General features: G+C 44.6%; 1 pseudogene; it reads right to left on the bottom strand.

Moving 5' to 3' along the window:
• LOC148477339 (EF-hand calcium-binding domain-containing protein 12-like) overlaps window positions 1-23,411 on the bottom strand; it is a 50,864-nt pseudogene that overhangs the window by 5,546 nt on the left and 21,907 nt on the right.

Raw genomic sequence — 23,411 nt, 5'->3', positions numbered from 1 at the left:
AACAATAAATGGCTTTAATACTACATCACTTAGTCTACATAGGGGTACTCGTCAGGGCTGCCCCCTGTCCCCTTTATTATTTAATTTGGCTATAGACCCTCTTATTCGCACTTTTTTGTTATGTCAACAGTGGCAGGGAGTAAACGTCAGAGATGTCACATTGAAAGTCTCTGCATATGCAGACGACTTACTATTGTACTTTAGGAACCCACATTCTGCCATACCTAAACTTCTTCACATCTTGAAAAATTTCCACGTAATCTCCGGCTTTCTGATAAATTACAACAAAACGGAAGCCCTGGCCTTACATACAGATGCAACTAAAGATTGGAAGGATTCTTTTCCCTTTAAATGGGCTAGGACAAATTTGAAATACCTAGGTTTTAACATTCCGACACATCCCTCAAACCTGTATTCAGCCAATTTCCCTGCCCTGATACAACGCACACTTCTAGATTTTTAAAAATGGAAACACCTACCACTCTCATATCTCGGTAGATGTCAGTTAATCAAAATTATATCTTTTCCCGGGATTTTATATTTCTTCCTGATGCTTCCTCTGTTTCCCTTGGAATCTGATTTAAAATTGATTAACAGAGCGATCAGTAAGTTAATTTGAGCGGATAATAAACCCAGGATCTCAGTATTCAAACTTACTCAGCCACCCACTTTAGGAGGAACCAATCTTCCTTGCTTAAGATCCTATGCCATAGCGTCAAATTATCGCTAAGCATTGACTGGATCAAGGGAACAAATGGATTTGTTGACACTCAGGTGGAGCAATCTTTTAGCACTGATGTTCCATTAGTTAGACTATTACATTCACATCCCTCATCTTTCCCAACTCATGTAACACAAAACTTACTACTACATACTACTTGCATGGCTTGGCGACAAGCCAGAGTTCAAATGAAAGTCTCTCCTAGAGTCTCCCTATTCCTCCCCATTAGTCATAACCCGGGGTTTACTGCTGGGTTGTTAACGCAGGTTTTTTAATACCTGGAGCTTACAGTGACTTCGATATATATATATATCAATTAATAGATTTATCCACCATGAAGATTTATTCCCACAACCAATTACAGGAAAGATTCCCTCGTCTTCCAATCCCAATATTTATCTATTTCCAAGTACGTAGTTATATCACCGCTTTAATCCCTCGACTCCCCATTTCACCTGGGAAAAGCGATTTGGATGATGTGTTGTCTCACTGCCCTTCTATGTCATTCTCCACTTCCACACTATACACTTATATACGCCGGGAAATAAATTTGGAGGTGGAGACAGCTGGAGTTGCTAAATGGCGTTCTACATTTCCTTCCATATCTCTACCCACTATTTTTAAATCTTTTGTTAGACTTAATAAACAATTAATCTCGGCATCTTACGCTGAAATGCAATATAAGTTATTGCATCGCGCCTATTTCACCCCCAAATTAAGATTCCTTACAGGCGCTTCTACAGAATCTAACTGTTTCAAGTGCAAACAACCTGATCCAGATCTCATGCATTGTATGTGGTCATGTGCAGAGGTACAAAGGTTCTGCTCCCTAATACACACATACTGTATATATCCACCACGTTGGGAATTAGTTTCGTAGTAACACCTGAGTGGGCCATGTGGTATATTATGCCATCGTCTGGGTCATTCTGTCGTTCTAGAGGTGCCCATCTGCTACTAGCAAAAATTGCAGCAGCTGCAAAGAAAACCATATTATCCCAATGGATCTCTGCTGACACTCTAACACTCAATCTTCTACACCCTAGAATATTGTATCTATTCAATGTGGATTGGTTAGAATTATCTCTTAATAAAGAGCAGAGAAATTTTTTGACACCTGGCTACCGTATGTTCACACATTACTGCCTCAGGTCAAAGATACACTCCGTGCTGCAGTCCAACTTACAGCTTGGTGCAATGAAGAAACCCTGTCTACAGGTTCTACCCCCTTTTAGATTTTGTAACACTATGATCCTCATGGACTTAGATTGGTTTACTGCTGTGCACCTACTGATGTCTTGCTATTTATTGACCATTAAGTTGTAATGTTCATTGCAATCTTACAATAAAATATGTTTAAAAAAAAAAAAAAAGACAGCGGTGGCACAAGTTCTCCTACTTATTCTGCTATTTCCATGGATGACAGATCTCCGGAGCTTACACTAGGGCTGGTCCTGGAATGGAGAAATATGTAAGCGGCTGAACATGTCCAGGATCATTGTTTTAGCGGTTTTACTTCACAAACAAACATTAGACTGTAATTTGATCACAAACGCAAATTAGGTTCACAAAAAAAAAAATCACAAATTGCAACCACATACAAAGTGATGCTGATGACTATTTTAAGTGCAGGTCGGGGACAGGAACCTATGCGCCTAATTTACGCCAGGCACACGTCACAGACACTTACGTCTCACTTGCACCCATGTTATAGAACAAATTTTTAAAATGTAACAACTAAGGGCCTGATTCAGAGCTGTTCGCTATTTGCGGTAGTTCGTTCAAAAACAAGGGGTGGCTATTCAAATGATCCGTTCGCAAATTGCAGTCTGTTCACACCTCTAAGTCTGAACGAGCGAGCAAAATATACGCTCGTTTATTTGATAAAAACTCCCCCTGGCCGCACGCACCATACGTCATGTCCGCTATTTATTAGATTAATCGAGTACATCGTACAGCGTATGAACTGCTCGCTATTCTTGTGGTTGGTGTTTTCAACCGCTATTTTGTGAGCAGTTCTGAGTTAAAAAAACCAAGTGACGTGGTCAATGACGCTGATGTATTAATTATGCACTCCCTTAAAACGCCCGTTTTGACCTTTAAGCACGCCTGCGTTCGAATTCCACTCCCCCATTTTCAAGCACCTTCCCCTGTTACCACCCACATACGCCTCATTCTGTCACTCAAAAAAGCAGGCACTCGCTATATAGCGTACAAACGATTTTCAGCCGCACTGACTGGTTCGCGCATGCGTACTAAAAACCGTATGCATGCACAGATGTGCGAACATCGCTCGGAACGAGCGTACTGCCGCTAGCGAGCGGCTCTGAATGAGGGCCTAAATTCGCTATTACGCATCAATTAAATCCTGTCCATGACCGTTGCTACAGCATAGCCGCACGTGCACAGTGCTACTTTGATGCATGCGCAGTGGCAAAAAAAAATCATCCTACTGCGTCCAACATTAACATTGCGCGCAACTCTGGATTAAACCCAAGGAATTGTGTAACTGGCAGGTTATGCTGGAACTTGCAGTGCCACTACTGGCTGAGACCTGGACTAGATGGCAGATATAGACCACTCCTGAAAAAGACCTAATGAGAATAGACTCCAGCTGGACAGGATGGTACCATGCAGTAAGAAACCAGGGACAGATCCAGAAAATTGTACCCACTGTAAAAATCTGATATCAGGGCTGTCACACCTCATGCATTAGTGATGATATCAGGCTTCTATGCTATAATAACACAGGGCTAGGCAATGAGACGTACTCCAGGTCATGTGGTACTACACATCCCAGCATGCCCTGCCACAGGGTTATAAGGCTCTAAAACAGGGGTCTTCAATTTGGCCTTCCAGATTCTGTGGAACTACACATCCCAGCATGCACTGCCATAGTTTTAGAATGATGTTATATTAAAAAGGTAGCAGTGCATGCTGGGAGGTGTAGTTCCACAGCAGCTGGAGTGCCACACATTGCCTATCCCTGCTAAAAAACACTAGTGTATAAAATAAAGTACCCCTGGCATGAAGGAGCAGCTCCCCAGCAATACTATGTAGGTGCAGGGGGATGCAGGAGCCTTCCAGTACCTCTCACACATACCAGTGTTCTCACAGCCCTCCCTCCAGGCTTGTTGCTTTCAAGGTACCATGATGACGGCCCGACCCCAACTCTCTGATTGGCCTGGCTAAAACATGTCCCCAAATGTCAGACAGTGGTCTGGGGTTGTCTCCATTTTCTTGAAGACCGAAGCTGGTTGACGATAAGGATGTGGGCTTAAGGAAAATGTCTCCTGTACTGGAGACAAGTTAAGTAATTAAAATAATAATAAAACAAATGTCAGAAATCAGAATTCTGTGTTGCTACCAGTGAGTGTTTGGCTCTCTGCTGCCAGTAATATGCCTCACAAGCTAGCATCTGATTTCCTGTGGAAGCAGCAGAGCAAGTTTGTGTCAGAAGTTCCCTGGTGTGTACCCCAAATGGATGATACTACGTGCTCTCTCTCCAAAAACAAAGAATTCCGAGTTTGCATGGAATGATTTTTTTTTATTACTGTACTGTAGGTGTAGGGGTGTGTGTATAGAAAAAGTAGGATATAAGGAGATTGTTGGGTGATTTGAGGGTACTTTAAAAAAAAAAGATAAAAATGTATTATTTTTCAATAAAAAAATACTGTAATTACATTTGGGGTGATTAAACTAACAAGTTGATTTTGGGGTAATTTGAGGCCATTATTTAACCCCCAAAAATGACATGTAATTAGTGGACTAATTAAGCTCATTGGAAACTTCCAATTGCTTAATTAGTCATTAGGGAGGGGGGCAAGGGCTTCTGCAGGTTGTTCCAACATTGTATCCTTAAAATAAAGCTTTTCCCTACCACAGGTGGTATTCAATTAGTTTCATGTCCGCGATAAAGTTTTGCCTGCCCGACTTTCCACCTACATCGCGTGTTTTGGATGCGGAAACTTATAGTGCGCTCCCCCACTATTCACCCTATTTTTTCCAAATCACATGAAAACGGCAAGCCACGAAGTCGGAACAGGCGGAAAGTGCTGTCAGAAAAGGGGAAATCAGCCTGAACCCCCCAAAAAGATGCACTAACATTGGTGATCAATATAGATGTGCCTGAATAGCCCTAATAAATCTATTTGGGGTACTTAAGTTGTGTTAATAGCTTCTTATTAGCGTCTTTGCACAAGTGGTGAAGAATGGCATAAAGCAGTATTTTGGGGTGAAAATAAGTAGTCTTGACAAATTTCGGGTACCTGAAAATGGGTGCTAGCATATTTTAAAGTCTCTAAAGTGAAGGATTAAAAATCGTGAAAACCCTGCAATCCTATAAACACCTGACCTATCCTTGTAGACCTCAAAAAAGTCTATTTCACTAGTTTTTATGCTTGTCCCCCCACTTCTTACTTTTTTCATCCCCAAAAGGAATGTACTTTTTGGGGGTGTTTTTTTTTTTTTTTGGAATTTTTTGACACAGTTGTACTTTGGGGAGCTGTCCCAAGGGTTCTGAGTGGTTTCCCCACCTTTGCACCCCAAAATAAATAATTTGCACTTATTTTCTCCTACATTCAGAGGCGAATCTTTTTTGCCTATTACATTGCAGTGACTTTCCGTGTACGCGAAAAGCGGCTGGAATTGAATACGGAGATTAGTTTCCGCCGTGTGAAAAGCTGAGATCGGCGATACTTTTCCGTGGATCTCGGCTTTTCGCGTCTAATTGAATGCGGCCCCATGTCTCACCCTCAGGGAGGTGCGGATGGGAAAATTTGAGTTTACTCTGACTGGCTCAGTGCGATTTTCTAATTGGATTGCAACATGAATTTGGAATGTGAATTTGCAGAGAAAACGTCAACTTGCACCTCACAATTTGCACCTAATTGGATTCGTCCATGTCAGTAAGTGGTGTGTATTGCAGTGTCTGTGTCAGTAAGCAGTGTGAGTCATTGTCCGTGTCAGTAAGCGGTGTTTGGCTGTGTCCATGTCAGTAAGCAGTGACAGCATCAGTAAAGAGGGACACAGGAGGGACGTGGGCATAAAACAGGTTAGACAGGAATATATATGAAGTCACTGCTTTTGCTTTAGATAACTTGTTTTGTTTTCTTACATTACAGCCTCCAGCCTCAGAGAGTCCGTCTGGACCACAGCCGTATAGCGGTGAGGTCACACATCAGATGTAGCAGCAGCATCCTGCCTGCAGCACCACCTGAGATCCAACTTATCTGGACAAGTCAGTCAGAACCAGAGACTGCTCTGGTCACACAGGGGGCATGTGATAGAAATGGTAGCGGCAGGGGATGGCATGTGAGAACCTCGGGTTTGCAGTTGGTGACATGTGAAGGCCATGGGTAGGGCATGGGGCTCGCTGGAAGGATGAGGGTTACATTGGAGTGTTGTGTGTAGGGCACAGGGCACACTGGAAAGCTGTGGGTGTAGTGTGGGGCACTCTGTAGGACATGGGGCACACTGGAGTTTTGTTCATGGAGCAGATAGAAACAAACTTCAGCTTCCCATCAGAAGCACATAATTTCCCTTCTAGCCCCAACGGACAGCAGCAGCCGCACTGAGGAGAGGTCAGGGGGTGCGGTGTATATATGCGGCATAGCTAACCTGCGTCTCCTAACTCTATGGTGCGGATTCTGTACTACTACAGAGCAAACAAGCATTTGCTTTTGGGGAAGCAAAAAAAATAAACCCTATTGCTTTCATACTGTGCCTTTCTGGAAAAGTTTTTTTGTGGTACGCTGCCATTTTACTCATTTTATTTACTTTGTTTTGTATATGAAAATAAATTTACTGTACTTCACTATGGGAGTTCTCTTATTGTGATTTACTTGGAGGTGCAGCTGACACTGAAGGGGTCATTTATACTGGTGTGTTGAAGAAGATCTTTTACCATCCTGATTATTTACGTTGGAGAATGTATATTAAGAAGATTATTCCATCTAAAGAATCTATTAACTTTACTAACTTTTTAAAGATACTTTTCTAACTAATTTTAAATCACTGTGCACTATATTTCCATTAGTGTGAGAATTGACCTCAGAGGAGGAGTGCTCAAGTTTACTTTCCTGTTTTTGTAAGCATCTGCTCCAGGCCCAGGGTGCAGCCTTTTAGGGCGCACAAGAGATGCAGCCGGGTCATTGCTGCACCTTGCCAATTTAATAAGAAAAAGATTGGACCACTGACCTGGCTCCAGTTTTCCCGTGGGACCCTCCCCCTGCTGAGCCAACCTGTTTGCCACCTCGGAAGTCAGCAAATCTGGTACACAGGCTTATTGCAGAGTATGATGTGAATGTGCATTAATAGTGTACATGGGGCTACACTAAGTGGTAGTAACTTTAGGAAGAAAACTTTAAGTCCATGGACTTCCCCTGATTTATCTTTGCTTATTATTGCAGGGAGCTCACTATTGCCCCAGAATGACTCTCTTGAGAGAACTAATGACCCGGGCAGCAGGTACATGTGCGCAGAGAAATATGGGGCCCAGTACAGAGGAATTAGGCTGTGTTTCTGGCCACAGCGGGCCCCCAGGCAGTCCGGCCTCTGATGAAGCCCCTGCATGTGCATGATGGAGACCCTGCGTCAGATATCTGACCTATCATGGTTATGCAAATCAGTGATGTCACAGTGGCCAGTGATGTCATAACACAGGACAGCCAGTGAGGCTCACCCTCAGCAGAGACTTGCATTATAGTTACAGAATCCTAGCAAGTTGCATCGTTTTTATTATAAAGCGCATTTTTCTCTAATTCTACTACTGGAGAAGCATCTGGGAGGCTGTAAGACTAAATGTGAGGCGTAATGGCCTCGTCTAGGTAAGTGACTGGTTGTGTTGTGTTTTTAAAATTAGAGATTTCCTTGTTACAAATGTAATATTTATGATCAGATTTACAATTATGTGGAACACCATTTATAGCTAATTTATTTCACCAAGTACATAATACTGTGACTAATTACACAAACATTGATAGCATCCAAAATTGATTAACTTATAATTGTGCTTCAAATTCTTTGAAACAGAAACCGAGATACTTTAATGTTTCTCTGTTTGTTTGTTATTGTGGGGATTGTTATTATTATTATTTTTTTTAATAGTTTTTTTATTGAAACACCATAGAAAATTACAATTACAAAATTTGTTTAAAAAATAGAATATCACATCAATCCGTTTCATAATAGCATATAATAGAATTGTTTTTATTTTTATTTTCATATGAAACCACTTGAATTCTTTAAATATTACTAAACAAGCGTTCTCATCCTCTACACCCGGCCTGGACAACCTGTTGCTCCCCAGCTGCTGAGAAACTACAAGTCCCAGCATGCCCTGCAACAGTTTCACTATTAGGGAATGCTAAAACTGAACCAGGGCATGCTGGGACTTGTAGTTTCACAACAGCTGTAGAGCCACAGGTTGGCTCTACACAAACTTCTTTAATGTAGTTGTCTTTAAGATAAGTCTGGAAACGCAGCCCTCATCCTCCTCATTATATACCGTCCAATCCGCTTATAAAGATAAATTCAAAATGATCCAACGAAACAATTTCTTCTGTTTTGTTGTTGTCATTTTTGAATATTAGGAACAGTTTTATGCTCTATCAAAATTCTGTTCTTAGGGGCCAATGTAATTGTGCTCATTCTAGCACCCTGCACCTGTCACAGCCCGTGCAGTTCCTCTTTTCTGCCTGGGGTGTCGCTCTCTGCTCTGGTACTTCTAGCACACTCAACTGATGCAACACACTGCCGAGATACAGACCAGAGTGTGCTAGAATGAAGACTAATGTAATCTGACCTGCAGAAGTATATGCCTTATTACTGCAAACCCATTACCAATATCACTGTAATAATGCATATAGATAATAACAGAGTAGCATTACTGTAGTATTGGTATAAACAGGCTCGACGCATTCAGCCAATTGGACTCTGCTGCCGCCCGTTAAGGGGTGACACTGTGCGCTGACTGCAGACAGCATGGGGTGACGCTGTGCTCTGACTGCAGACGGCATGGGGTGATGCTGTGCACTGACTGCAGATGGCATGGGGTGACGCTGTGCTCTGACTGCAGATGGCATGGGGTGACTCTGTGTGCTGACTGCAGACGGCATGGGGTAGCGCTGACTGCAGACAGCATGGGGTGACGCTGTGCTCTGACTGCAGGTGGCATGGGGTGATGCTGTCCACTGACTGCAGACAGCATGGGGTGACACTGTGCGCTGACTGCAGATGGCATGGGGTGATGCTGTGCACTGACTGCAGATGGTATGGGGTGACGCTGTGCACTGACTGCAGACGGTATGGGGTTATGCTGTGTGCTGACTGTAGACGGCATGGGGTGATGCTATGCTCTGACTGCAGATGGCATGGGGTGACGCTGTGCTCTGACTGCAGACGGCATGGGGTGATGCTGTGCTTTGACTGCAGACGGCATGGGGTGATGCTGTGCTCTGACTGCAGACGGCATGGGGTGATGCTGTGTATTAACTGCAGACAGCATGGGGTGATGCAGTGCGCTGACTGCAGACGGCATGGGGTGATGCTTGTCACTCGGTTGACATTGGGCTCAGCTGCAGGGCCGCGGGCAGGGGAGGGACTTGTTTCCCCTTCATATATAACTGACTGAACTCAGTACCGCCGCGTTCCAGCTCACTTTAGCCCCTGCTTATCTGGTCCCATAAAGGTAATTTTTAGGGGTGTGCACCGGGTACTTTTCGTGTTTTGTGTTTTGGTTTTGGATCTGGATCTTTCTTCGTGTTTTGGATCTGTATTGGTTTTGCCAAAACCACCCTTCCATGTTTTGGGTTCTGGGTTTTGTGTTTTGGATCTGTATTTTTTTTAAAAAAAGTATAAAAACAGCTAAAATCACAGAATTTGTGGGTTTTTCTGCTCCTATGCTATTATTAACCTCAATAACCTTAATTTCCACTCATTTCCAGTCTATTCTGAACACCTCACACCTCACAATAGTGTTTTTATGTCCAAAAGGTTGCACCGAGGTAGTTGGATGACTATGCTAAGCGACACGAGTGGGCGGCACAAACACGTGGTCCATCTAGGAGTGACACTGCAGTGGCAGACAGGATGGCAGTTTGAAAAACTAGGCCCCAAACAGTACATAATGCAAAGAAAAAAAAGAGGTGTAAGATGGAATTGTCCTTGGGCCCTCCCACCCACCCTTATGTTGTATAAACAGGACATGCACACTTTAAAAAACCAATCATTTCAGCGCCAGGGTCTGCCACACAACTTTTTTTATTGTTTGTGGAGTGCACTTTGAGGGTTACACCACCCTTTAACAGACAGATGCACGCTTGTCGCTGCTGCTTTGAGGATGCAGGTGCAGCTACAGCCCACACAATTCATAAAGACAGAAAAAAAAAGAAGAATTTTTTTATTGTTTGTGGAGCGCACTTTGAGGATTACACCACCCTTTAACAGACAGATGCACGCTTGTCGCTGCTGCTTTAAGGATGCAGGTGTGGCTACAGCCCACACATTTCACAAAGACAGAAAAAAAGAATTTTTTATTTTGTTTGGAGTGCACTTTGGGGGTTACAGCACCCTTTAACGGACAAGCCAGCCGGCCCTTTACTTATGACACAGGCGCACGCAGTCGCTGAATGGCAAAAGTGGGCAGAAATTTTTCGGGCCACCCAAAGCATCTCCTGCACACGCCTGTCGCTTTTCAGACAATTCTGCACCACCAGGTTTATTGTGTGAGCAAAACATGGGATGTGCTGGAATTTGCCCAGATGTAATACCCGCACAATATTGGTGGCGTTGTCAGATATCACAAATCCCCAGGAGAGTCTAAGTGGGGTAAGCCACTTGGCGATGATTTCCCTCAGTTTCTCTAAAAGGTTGTCAGCGGTGTGCCTCATACTGAAACTGGTGATACACAGCGTAGCCTGCATTGGAACGAGCTGGCGTTTCTGAGATGCTGCTACTGGTGACGCTGCTGTTGTTGCTGCATAAGGTGATACATTTACCCATTTGGCTGTCACAGTCATATAGTCCTTAGTCTGCCCTGTTCCACTTGTCCACATGTCCGTGGTTAAGTGGACATTGGGTACAACTGCATTTTTCAGGACACTGAGGAAACTTTTTCTGACGCTTCTGTACAGTCTCGGTATCGCCTGCCTAGTGAAGTGGAATCTAGATGGGATTTGGAACTGGGGACACACTACCTCCATCAATTGTCTAAATCCCACTGCACTAATGGCGGATACCGGACGCACGTCTAACACCAACATAGCAGTCAAGGCATCAGTTATACGTTTTGCTTCAGGATGACTGCTGTCGTACTTCATCCTCCTCGCTAAGGACTGTTGGAGGGTCAACTGTTTAGTAAAAGTAGTGGTGTTCCTACTTCCTCTCTGGCATGATGAACAACTCCCAGCAGCAGCAACAGCACTAGGAGGAAGTGGTTCTTGATCTTTCCCTATTTTATTTTTATCGGAGAAAGTTTGGTCCTCCATTTATGTTATATTGATATATACGTGTGGCTAAGGTGCACACAAACACAGAAAATAATTTTTTATTTTTGTTGGAGACTAGTGCACTTTGTGGGTTACACCACCCTTTAAGAAATGAGCCAGCCGGCCCTTTACTTATGGGACACAGGCACACGCTTGGCGCTGCTCCTTTGTTGGTGCATGTGCAGCCACAGTGCACACAATTCACAAACACAGAAAATATTTTTTTATTTGGTTTGGAGTGCACTTTGGGGGTTACAGCACCCTTTAATGGTCAAGCCAGCCGGCCCTTTACTTATGACACAGGCGCACACTTGGCGCTACTTTGTTGATGCACGTGCAGCTACTGCGCACACAATTCACAAACACAAAAATATATATTTTTTTATTATTTTTGGAGTGCAATTTGGGGGTTACAGCACTCTTTAATGGACAAGCCAGCCGGCCCTTTACTTATTGGACACAGGCGCACGCTTGGCGCTGCTCCTTTGTTGATGCACGTGCAGCCACGGTGCACACAATTCACAAACACAGAAAATATTTTTTTATTTGGTTTGGAGTGCACTTTGGGGGTTACAGCACCCTTTAACAGTCAAGCCAGCCTGCCCTTTACTTATGACACAGGCGCACGCTTGGCGCTACTTTGTTGATGCACGTGCGGCTACTGCGCACACAATTCACAAACACAAAAATATATATTTTTTATTTTTTTTGGAGTGCAATTTGGGGTTTATAGCACCCTTTAACGGACAAGCCAGCCGGCCCTTTACTTATGGGACACAGGCGCACGCTTGGCGCTGCTCCTTTGTTGATGCACGTGCAGCCACAGTGCACACAATTCACAAACAGAAATTTTTTTCTTATTTGCTTTGGAGTGCACTTTGGGGGTTACAGCACCCTTTAACGGTCAAGCCAGCCGGCCCTTTACTTATGACACAGGCGCACGCTTGGCGCTACTTTGTTGATGCATGTGCGGCTACTGCGCACACAATTCACAAACACAGAAAAAAATATTTATTTTTTTTGCCCTTGGGGGGAGCACCCCTGTTGGACAGAGCACCCCCATGACAACATTACAGTACCCCTTTAGGACTGGGACACTGCACAGGACTTTGGAGTGGACACAGCCCCTATGGACAACTGACTGCACAGCACAACACAGCCAGCCCCTATGGACTTTGGAGGAGTGGACACAGCCCCTATGGACAACAGCAGCACAGCACAGCACAGCACAGCACAACACTACAGTGCACTACACAGCTCAACCAGCCCTAACTCCCACCCTCCCTCTTCACTGAACATAGCCGAGTGAGAAAATGGCGCCGACGTGGGTACCTTATATAGAATCTAAAACCTGCAAGACCCGGAAGGCGGGATGATGACGTTTTGCCTCGATTTCAGATCCGAGTCAGGCGGGAAAAGTCGAGCCAGACTCGGATCGGCCTCGGATCGGGGGGGCTCGGGGGGGTCGGATTTCAGAAATCCGAACCCGCTCACCCCTAGTAATTTTATACAGCAGCAGCACCTTGAGATCCACTTCTACTAAAGCACCAGCTCACAGAATACATTACATATGACATATACATAAAGGAGGATTATTATTTGCACTTATAATTTACAATTTTGTTTTTGCATCTCTATCTTTAGTAAGAGAAAGCGGAAGACGAATAGAGATTCGGCATCGAGCTCATCTCTAGAAGCCGATCCAGGTAAGACAGGAGCCAGAAGTCTTTATACACCTTCAGTAATATATCTGTAATTTTGACATAGAGTAAAGCTGGGTACACACCTGGTCGAGCATCGCTCTCTCTACCCTCTGTCTCACAACTACATTCCCTCACCTATCTTGCATGTACTTGTTCTGGTTTAATGTGTGATTTGTGTTTTGTATGAAGAACACACCATACATAATGTCTTGCCTTGCTTCCACAGCATGCATTTTCTGTGGTCGTGCAGAGAATGACGTGCCCAAGTATGGAGAGCTGCTGCGTAACGCCAAGGAGAAGCTGACCGTCCACCACTACTGCCTGGTAAGTATGGAAAGTGATGATGCATCAGTTATAGCAGCTGAAATCAGCCTGTTACACAGTAAGGTGCAGATTTAGCACAATCTGCCATATTTATGCAAATGTGATAATCATTTTGTCCTATGGGCCTGTTTCAGCTTGGAACGCAAGTCTGCGGACACACACGCACCCTGCTGTTGTTTGCGTTCTGCACATGCGTATGCATCGCAGTGCGTGAACTGGCCGCTTTGATCGGGAAGCGATCGCAGTGAGCACACAGTCCCATTGCACAGTGATTAACAAGAAGTAACCGTTTTTGGTGGGGGTGGAGAGAGGGGGGTGGTCAAAGGAACGCAGGCGTGCCAGTGCATTTGAACGCCGTTACAGGGGCCTGCATAATAAAGCCCCTGCGACGGCATACGCAGCCTGAGCTCTAGATACCAACAGGAAGTTTAGCAATTTCTGAGTCAGGTCAGCTCTACCACAACTGTGCGTCTGGGTCCGATGTTACTCTATGTTACTGATGTTTTCTCAGACTACTATAGGTATTGCGGATGTAAGTATTGGGAGGTGGGCGGCTTACTGAAGTGGGCGGCGTCTGAGTATAGTGCTGCGATCGCATTACGAATGCATTCATTAGCATATTTTCGTGACGGCCGGATGTGTGCGATTGCAGACTTGCGGTCCATCCTGAATCAGGCCCTATATTCGCAAGGTGATAATGTAAATGTTTACTCAAATGTATCAATCTCCTCTTCCCGGGAGGCCAGTGCCGATAAGAGCTCAGTCACGGTAAGCCTTTGAAGCAGAGAGATAGCTTGTGGGTGTTTTGGGCAGGGGTGTAGAGAATTGGGCCATGGGGAAAGGGTGTGGCCTAATTGTGGGAGGTGTGATAATGCCCCCTTAGGAGGGTGGTGCTGTGAGCCACTCAGCCTAGCGCAAAGCCACGGGAGGGTGCGATCAGTGTGATAGCTCCCCCCAAAGGCAACAAATTGTTCTACCAAATTAAACCATATATTTTCTGTTAATTAAAATGGTGGGAAAAAAAAACAAAAAACATTTTGTTTTGATTTTTAACTTTAGGCATTAAATATTATTGGAGTCCTCTCCTAAGGATATGTAGTTATCTGTGCAGTTTCATTAACATGCTAACATTATAAAACTGTATTGGAGCATATGTTAGAGATACAAGTGTTCCTAATTGTTATCTCCCCTCTTTCCTATCCAGTTACTATCCAGCGGTGTGCTGCAGAGGGGCAGTGACAGGCAAGGCTTCTATGGCTTCCTGTACCCAGACGTGCGGAAGGCAGCCAGCCATGCAGCAGAGCAGGTGAGGAGCTGATCATGCTGATACTTTCTCATGTCATGTGACCGGCGCTAAGGAAGTCACCGGAGAACTTAATGACATTGAGCCTAATTTGGAGTTTATTCTATTCCCTGATAATCCACAGAGAATAAAATAAACAGCTTTCTGACGCCACAGTGAGAACGGCTCCGTCTGGAGCCGCGGTGCAGAATGACTGTGGAACTGCAGTGACCAGGAAGGTCAGAATCCACTCAGCCAATCAGAAGTGTTTTCCCAAGGTGGCCGACAGATTCTGGGGAGTCTTATTTATATAACATGTTTGGGTCTATGGACCTAGGGCCTGATTCAGAGCCGAACGCTCTGACCAGAGCGCTCGCTCCGAATCAGGGCCCTCCTCCATGAAAATGGAGCGGCTTCCTGGCCGCTCGTATAGCTGTGGGTGACCACCCACAGCATATGCGAGTGGCCAAAAAGATGGTCGCGATGGTCTTGACCATCACGACCATCGGACTTGTGACGGAGACCCTGCGGTAGGGTCTGCCACAAGCTCTATCAGAGCCAAAATCACTCCCACTGACATCACTAGTGATGTCAGTGGGGCCGGCTTCAGACGGTAGGCATTCCCATGGGAATGCCTCCGTCTGGCAGGCACGCCCCCGGCACGCCCACCAAAGGGGGTGTGCTGTCAATCAACATCGACAGCACACCCCCTTTGGTGCAAGACCCAGAGTGATGGAAAGCCCGTCGCTCCCCGGGCCTCGCACATGCGCACGACGGAGCTCCCTCCGTCATGCACATGCGCAGTGGGGAACATCGATCCGCTTGTGAGCGTCCTGACGCTCACGAGCGGGTCTGAATGACCCCCCTAATTCAGAGGTGGATGCATTGCAGGTGTTGGCGCAGTTGGCCATTGTGTTTTTTTTACTGTTCATGTGTCCTGATGGTTTACCGACTGTGGTCGTAGTGAGTATTTGGATGCTGAGCAGACAGTGGGTGCTTGTGGAAAGAAACGGGGGAGGAGGTGGGGGTTGTAGCTAGTCTAACACAATTCCCCAAATAGTCTTTGGGAGTAGATAAGCGATGCCGCCTGTCAGCGGTAATGCAGATCTTTCTGCTTCCCCGTGCCAGTGTGCTGCTAAATTCACATGTGTGATCCAGCTTGTCGGTTCCTGCATGCACAGAGGACTGGAAGCTCAGCACTTGCACTTCACTAAAAGAAAAAAAAAAGAAAGAAAAAAGATTAAAGTCCCATAGGTCTCTCTGTAGGACGGCCGATCGGCCGCAGCAGCTATGATTGGAAGCCTTAGGGGAACTATTTTCTATCTCTTCCACTAAGGTGGTTAGCAGAGGACCTGGCTATACTTGAGTGTTATATACAGTGACTGTTCTATTATTAGGAAGTAAAGGAGTCTAGAACAAAGGTTATTTATAGTGGGGAACCTATTTACACATTTATGTCCATGTTTTGCTCAGTATTGTAATTAGTTAATCACGTTTTGCAGCCCTGCACAGTGTGCAAGAGGACGGGCGCCTCCATACGCTGCAGTAGGAAGGGCTGCGCTGAGACCGTGCACTTCCCCTGTGGCCAGGAAAAGGAATTTATATTCCAGTACTTCAAGGAGTTTCCGTGAGTAATCCATTTGCTTCTAGGTATATAGGGCTCGATTCAGACTCGCTAGCTAGATGCGTTTGCATGCAGCTGACGTATGCAAATCCGGCATAGGCATAGCGATCGCACGGCAAGGCATTAGCACCCCCAATATGTCTTGGTGTGCGATCGCGCTGTGTATGTATGTACCATTACAATGGGGTTTTTTGTTTGAACTTCTCACAATTTATTCTGTAATATTTGTTTCCCTGCAGATCATTTTGCCCAAGGCATCGGCCTGTTCAGAAGGCTGCGGTACAGGATGGAGTAAGTGCATGTACCATCTGCCTGGAGGATCTGACCCCCGCCCCTGCATATGATGTGATTAAGAGCCCCTGCTGCAAAAACACCTGGTTCCACAGGACTTGCCTGCAGGTGAGCTATGGCTTTACTATTTACTCCTCACTATCGAAGCCACCGGGAGGAGGACAACCAGGAGAGGGCCGAGGCATGACAGCCAATGGAGTGGAGGGTTTGAAGCTGATCCCGGTGTCCGCTCTCTGTATATGAAGGATTATGGCGAATGCAGCCTGACGTTAGCTGGTTGGCTTGTCCTTGCTCGTCAGCTCTTGTGCAGGATGTTTGCTTTATGACTGTAGACATATATTTGGTATTTCATGGGAACTTCTTACATTACAGATGCAGGCATTAAACGCAGGGAAGTATTTCCTGAAGTGCCCCATATGCCAGAACATGGAGAGTTTCCAGCAGGAGATGCTGCGAATGGGAATTTACATTCCCCACAGGTATATGTAACTATTGTATTTATCTATAACATAGAATCCAGCTCCATCACAGAGGCTTTGCCGGATCTCTCACTCGGTCGCATAGCTATATGCATGTGCCAACCAGGGGGCATTTTAAGACTGGAGGGGGCCCATGTGAGGATTTCTGTGAGCCCCCTCCCCCTGAAAAAAAGAAAATGGCACTGGCGCATGCGCAGAACATCACCAACAATCTGGAGTTTACCCAGAATCCCCTGTGCATGCACAGTAATCTGGCATTATATCCGTACATATGGTGCAGCTGCCATGTTTCTGGGGATTGCTTCTGAAAGATGGCGCTGGCTGCATTTTTGAAAGCTATCAACGGAATAATGGGGTGAACGGCATCAGTACGGCTCTGAGACAAGTCTGTTTCATCCGTCACTGTAACTACCAAAGTGCCTTCTCTTTGGAAGCTTACACACCATGCTCCAGCTTGCACACTTCTATCATAGCTGAAAGTCTTCTGGCTTCTTCCTACAGCCATAATTAATAGCCAGCCAGGTGTGCAATGGCCGTGAGGTTTTTATATAATCACAGTGCTGGACACTCTATGCCAGGCCCAGTTTCCTTGGCCAGGTCTGTAGATTTGGTGCCCGGGACACATTGAGAAAAATTTATGTGCAGAGGATACCAAGGACCTGGCACAATATCCAGATATAATGTGTTTTCTGGCATCTGTATTAGTCGGGGAGGCCCATGTAGATGCCAGTTTTTGCCTGATAATATTGCTGTGAGTCTGGCAAGGCTTGGAAAGGACTACATCAGTGGTTCCCAAATGTTCTTGGTTCAGAGCACCCTTTCTATCTCAGTATTATTTTTTGGCACCCCTAGGCCAAGGAATAGATTCAATTAGCACTGAGGTTCTTTTGGAAATTCTATTGCTAATGTAATAGTACCAAAAGCAAGTTAGGTTATGTCACAATAATAACCTCTTATGTGTGCATAAGACATACAGACATACATATATACATACTGGCAGGGTCACGCATAGACACATACATTATATACAGATAGGCGGGGTCATATATAGAGACATACATACATACATACAGACAGGCAGGGTCATATATAGAGACATACATTACATACAGACAGGCAGGGTCACATATAGACACATACATTACATACAGACAGGCAGGGTCATATATAGAGACATTCATTACATAAAGGCAGGCAGGGAGGGTCACGCGTAGACACATACATTACATACAGACAGGGAGGGTCACACTGAGGTACCTCTCACCTTGATGTGGAGCCATTAGCTCCTTCCTCCATGCTACCAGGACATGCCGCTGTAGTCGCGCCCTCTGCTGGGGTCAGAGAAGCATGTGCTGGGCTCCACCAATCACGGCTCAGCACAGGCTCCTCTGACCCCGGAGCCTCACCACAGAGCAGCAGGAACGAAGGACCAGAGCTGCTGCTTTGTATCTCCCACCACCATCTGGCCTTTCCCTAATGCGGTTCTCCCAAAATCAGGAGTACCACATGGTCCCAGGGACTAGCTGGGGAGAACGCCCTGCGGTAGGCAGGTCCGGGCCTGTGTGGCACTCCTGTAAGTGCACTGCATCTCATCAGGGAGCCATGGTACACAGTTTGGGAAATGCTGGACTAGATGAAACAGACAGAATAAAGCGTTGTAATTAATTACATCAGCGATATTAACTCACATTAACCTTTCAGAGATGCATCCTGGGAACTGGAGAACAACGCCTTTGGAGAATTGCTGCAGGTCCACCAACAGTGTGACATGGATCCCTGCCACTGTGAGCATGGAAGAACTCACAGCGAGAGCGGCAGGTAAAACTTTTTGCATTTTATTTAGTAGGGGCTGCCAGTGAGCTATGGACCAGCAGCAGCCCCTGGGAATGTTCACCTGCTCATTCCGCATGACACTTGATAAATAGGCCCCTATGTTTATTAGCTAAGGATCTACTGGGTGTTTGCGTAATATATTTGACGGTGTATTTACTAAGACGCTGATATCTTTCACATTTACTGTGTGCTTACTAAGAGGCCGACACTAAGAAACTGGCTACTATATATGTTATGGGATGGGTACAGGATGCGCCAGGATACTGAACGTATCCCATATTTTATTTGTGTTGTGAATCTATAGTGTATTCAATAAATTGTATCATTGGAATCTTTATCAGAGAGTTCCCAGTACCTTAGGTTTTCTTGACAGCGCTGCCCACTTTGTTATTGGTTTCACCCCACACTTACCTGCTTCTCCACCTCTATCTTCTTCCTCTGCCCTATAATTCCTTTCTTCTCTTTATCGTGCTTCACTGTGCTGGTTGGGCGGCTCGGAGGCTTCTCTTCCCGGCTGCTCTTCTATTTGGCACCAGAGACACATTATGATATCCCATGCCCACAATATAAAACAATGAGGGGAGCAGGGTGACATTTTATCTATTGTGCCGGGTGGCGTATCAACCATTGTGCCGGGTGGCGTATCAATCATTGTGCCGGGTGGCGTTTCAACCATTGTGCCAGGTGGTGTATCAACCATTGTGTGGGTGGTGTATCAGCCGTTACAGTGTCGCAGCCACTGGCACTGTAACATAGCATTTTGCATACGGATACACCCGCAGTCACACACAGAATATAGGCATGCCGCAAATCATTTTATTCAGCAGAAGCTTCTTGTGCATCCTACTCCCATCACTGTTTGATTAAGATGCATTTGAAGGTAAAAAAAATGCATGAAAATATGCTCAGCACTACAGAGTCGTGTCATGGCATGGTGCGACAAGAGGGGCATGCAAGGAGGCTAGATGTATTTGGACACAACTATATAATATAACTCCCCTACAAATTGGGAAATGTTTGCTGTAGAATTGCTGAAATGTATACATTCTTATAAGCTGCCAAATTGTTTAATCCTCTCTAGAGTACAATAAAACATTTAGTATCTTAGGGGCTATTTCTCCCTGTAGCGAAATGCTCCATCGCTGAGATTTATAGCTCCAGCTGTAGGGAAGAGATATATCCTCTGTGTTTCCTCTTTCAGTGAATGGTATATAATTCGATGTCACTGCTGTGGGTCAGCGGGAACCCACCTCGCCTGCTCAGCCCTGAGATCTGCTGAGAGCACATGGACCTGTGCAGAGTGTGCCTCCATTCTGGAGAAGCCGGAGGATGTTGATGGTAAGTACTTTCCCTGGTCATTTGTCACGTATTACTAGGTAGTACAGTATCTAACATCATAACTTATATTTCACTTACATAGTAGAATGAGACATTAGTGAAAACTATCATTAAGTTACCAATCTTGGGTTATTGCCACTGTAGTGTAATTGATGTGTGGCCCTTTTCATGTTACAGTAGCGTTAGCCAACCTGCGACTTGAAGGACACAGAGTATGTCCATCCACATAAACTTATCACTAACAATGTTGGATCTCTTTCTGATTGCAGAGTCATTGGCAGAGGCATCTGTGGTAATACCATCAACGAGCAGAGCAAATCCACCGCCTGCAGTAACACCAGGAGAGACCTGTGTCCGGACAAGGGGTCATCCTTTAGTAACATCTGGAGAGACTTGCGCCCGGGTGAGGGGGCATCATTCAGTAACACCAAGAGAGACTTGCGCCCGGGTGAGGGGTTACAAAATGATAACATCCAGGAGGACGAGAAAAACACCATTGTAGGGTGCTAAACCCAGAACCTGGGGGCCCACGTGGAGACAATAAGCCTCATGATCCACTCCCTGCCTGTCGTACACATCCTGCAGGAACAGAGAACTGTGTGGATCCGTGCAGTGTCTCTCACTCTCATCCCCATATACACATCCGTGGAATTAGAGCAATTAAATAACTTTTGCTTTCCAAACCAAGTAAAGAGAAAATTCATCTTTATATAATATTTTAGCAGGGGATTACATTCACATAGCTTCAGTGCATAACGGTGGGTTTTGTTCTGATCGAAGTGAATGGTTATACCACATAACCAATTGAGTGAGTACAAATTAACACACTTTAAGTACAAGTAACAAACATACAAAGTATACAATATACTTTTGTCTATGTGTTCAGATGACACCGGTGATTCATTATCTTCAACATAAGATCTAGTTCATGTTAATCTGGGGAGCCCTTGTTTCACAATACCCTGGTCTTTCAATATACATTGCAGACACTCTACTGCAGTCTCAGGTCCATGTACGAGCCGAAGAGCCTTTGTCTAGGTCTTGATATATAAACCATTGTTTATAAACAATGATGTAAGAAGAGGATGTAAGAAGGTCTGTCTTCCTAAAACAGTCATTAAGAGCCCTGTGTTCTGTTTGGAGACAGTGATCAAAGGAATGGATGGACCAGGGAGATACTCTGTTTAAGGAGGTGTGAATCTCCTCACCTAGTCACTGGGCATATTTATTGACCCAGGCCTGTTCCCAAACTTCAAATAGAGCTGCATGTGTAATCAAAGAACCCCTGCTCAGGTGGCCAGGAAACCCTGAGCTTCAGCCAGCTAAACAATCCACTTTGAGCTTAAAAGGGTAACATCATCCCCAGGGAGGGGGTGAGGGGGGTGCCTGGAAAAAGCAGGCATAAATATGTGAGTCAACCCTGACCCAATGGTTCATCCTGCACAAGGCTATCAAAGGATACAGATGATCCAGAGTTCTTCACTGGGAAGGCATCGTCCCAGAACCATTTAATCCTCTGTGACCCAAATAGTTTGTTTCCCCATCTTTTATTTTATTTTCTGGAAAGTGTGAGTAACTGTGATTTTTTTTTTTTAACATTATTATATTCTTTGTAAACTTTTGTACATAAGCTTTGAAAACATTCTTCAATTAAACATTAATTCTAATTCTGGATCTGTGTTTTTATGACCCAAGTCCTCATATGGCTCATGTTACCTATTTTTCCAAGTATTGATAAATGTGTGTGCAGGTAAGAGCAGAAGCTTACCTTATGCTTTAGAATTATATTCTGCTGGTTGCAGTTACCAAGTTTAGTTAACCACACGTGCTGAGGTAACCTGTAAAAGTCACAGGTGGTGATTCTCAGATTGGCATATCTGGAGGGTTGGCCCGCAGGACCGTGACAGATAGTGTAATATTATAGTTGAAAATCCTTTGATAATATGCGTACCAAGCATAACTGCAGGAGTTTAACTTTGCAGGTTTGGTACTCCTTGCAGAAGAGAATACTTCACTTATGAGAAGCCTCATATATCAATAAAAGATTTCTCCATAGTATAGTATGTACGTTTAAATAACAGGAACAATACATACAGCATACAAGCTATATCATACAGAATAAAATAGCTTATCTGTGAATGAAGATGTGAGGGCATGGATGTCTCCTTTTCAGAAGCAAAAGTTCAGAAGACGAGGTAGATTCTAAAAACAAGGTATATTCAGCCTGTCATCCCACCATTTATCACAATCTGAAATATCAATACTCACTAAAGAATTGATGTTTGCCCCCACACAGAAACAAAATAAATTTAAAATATTTATCGATTTGAACACATATGTCAGGAAATTAACACTCCTAAGGCATTGGGCAAAGAAGTAAATAGCCGTAATAACTCTAAATCAGGATACTCAGGCACTGGCCCCGATACTCCAAGAAAACGGGGCTGATGCCCTAACGTGCGTACCATGGCAATCTGGCAGCAGCTTAGGGGGCACTTAGCTTAAACTACTGGTACGAGATCTGTACATGCATAGTTTGTAACATGGACGTGTGTAGATCTCGCTCCATAGGAGTTGTACATAAACCCAATGAATTGGGTCCATAATATTCTATACAAGTTTGTCAGAAATATTTAATTTTTCTAGCAGTTTCTTCTGTTTACATAAAAAAAAATATTTATAGGATGTTTGTCTCCAGCTGTTCAGTTCTAAGTCACATTGTTCAGTATGGTAATAAATGTAATTAATTAAAGTAAGATAATCTTGCTCTACTCAGTTCTTCAAAAAAAAAAAAACCCCATACATCCATGCTATACTTATGTCTTAGAAAGAGCACTGTAATATGAATGTTCTGTCCTGACCTTGATATCAATCTCCCAGATAACAAGGTCAGTGATAGATGTATTAGCATGTTTCCTGCTGGACATTTGCACAGTGGTCCGTGTTTACCTACTAAAGCATGGCAGTAATATTAAAATGTATGGAATACTTCTGGATTTGTTTTTAAATATAAGGTGCAGCTTTGTGGAATTGCATTATCCAGAAAAAGGAGATTTATGTTCTTATCTGTTAAATCCTTTTCTTTGACTCCATAGGGGCCACAGGGATTACTCTAGCTATAGCCTGGAGAGAGGAGAGTCTGGGCACCAAATAGTTAACATTTATTTCCCAGCAGCCCAGGCTCCCTTTCCTTTGTACCCCGGCCTCAGCCACCGGTAGCCAGTTAAGTTAGCAGGCCTTGGCAAGGAACGAGGAGAAGGAAGACAGGCTGACACTCTGAATCACACACATAGGCAAGGTGAACAGAACCGATACTCAAGCAACTAAAC

This window comes from Taudactylus pleione, unplaced genomic scaffold (assembly GCF_031769625.1).
Source record: "Taudactylus pleione unplaced genomic scaffold, aTauple2 ptg000726l, whole genome shotgun sequence".
Lineage (NCBI taxonomy): Eukaryota > Metazoa > Chordata > Amphibia > Anura > Myobatrachidae > Taudactylus > Taudactylus pleione.
Note: the sequence above shows the minus strand (reverse complement) of the source record. Positions and strands in the feature narration are given on the sequence as shown.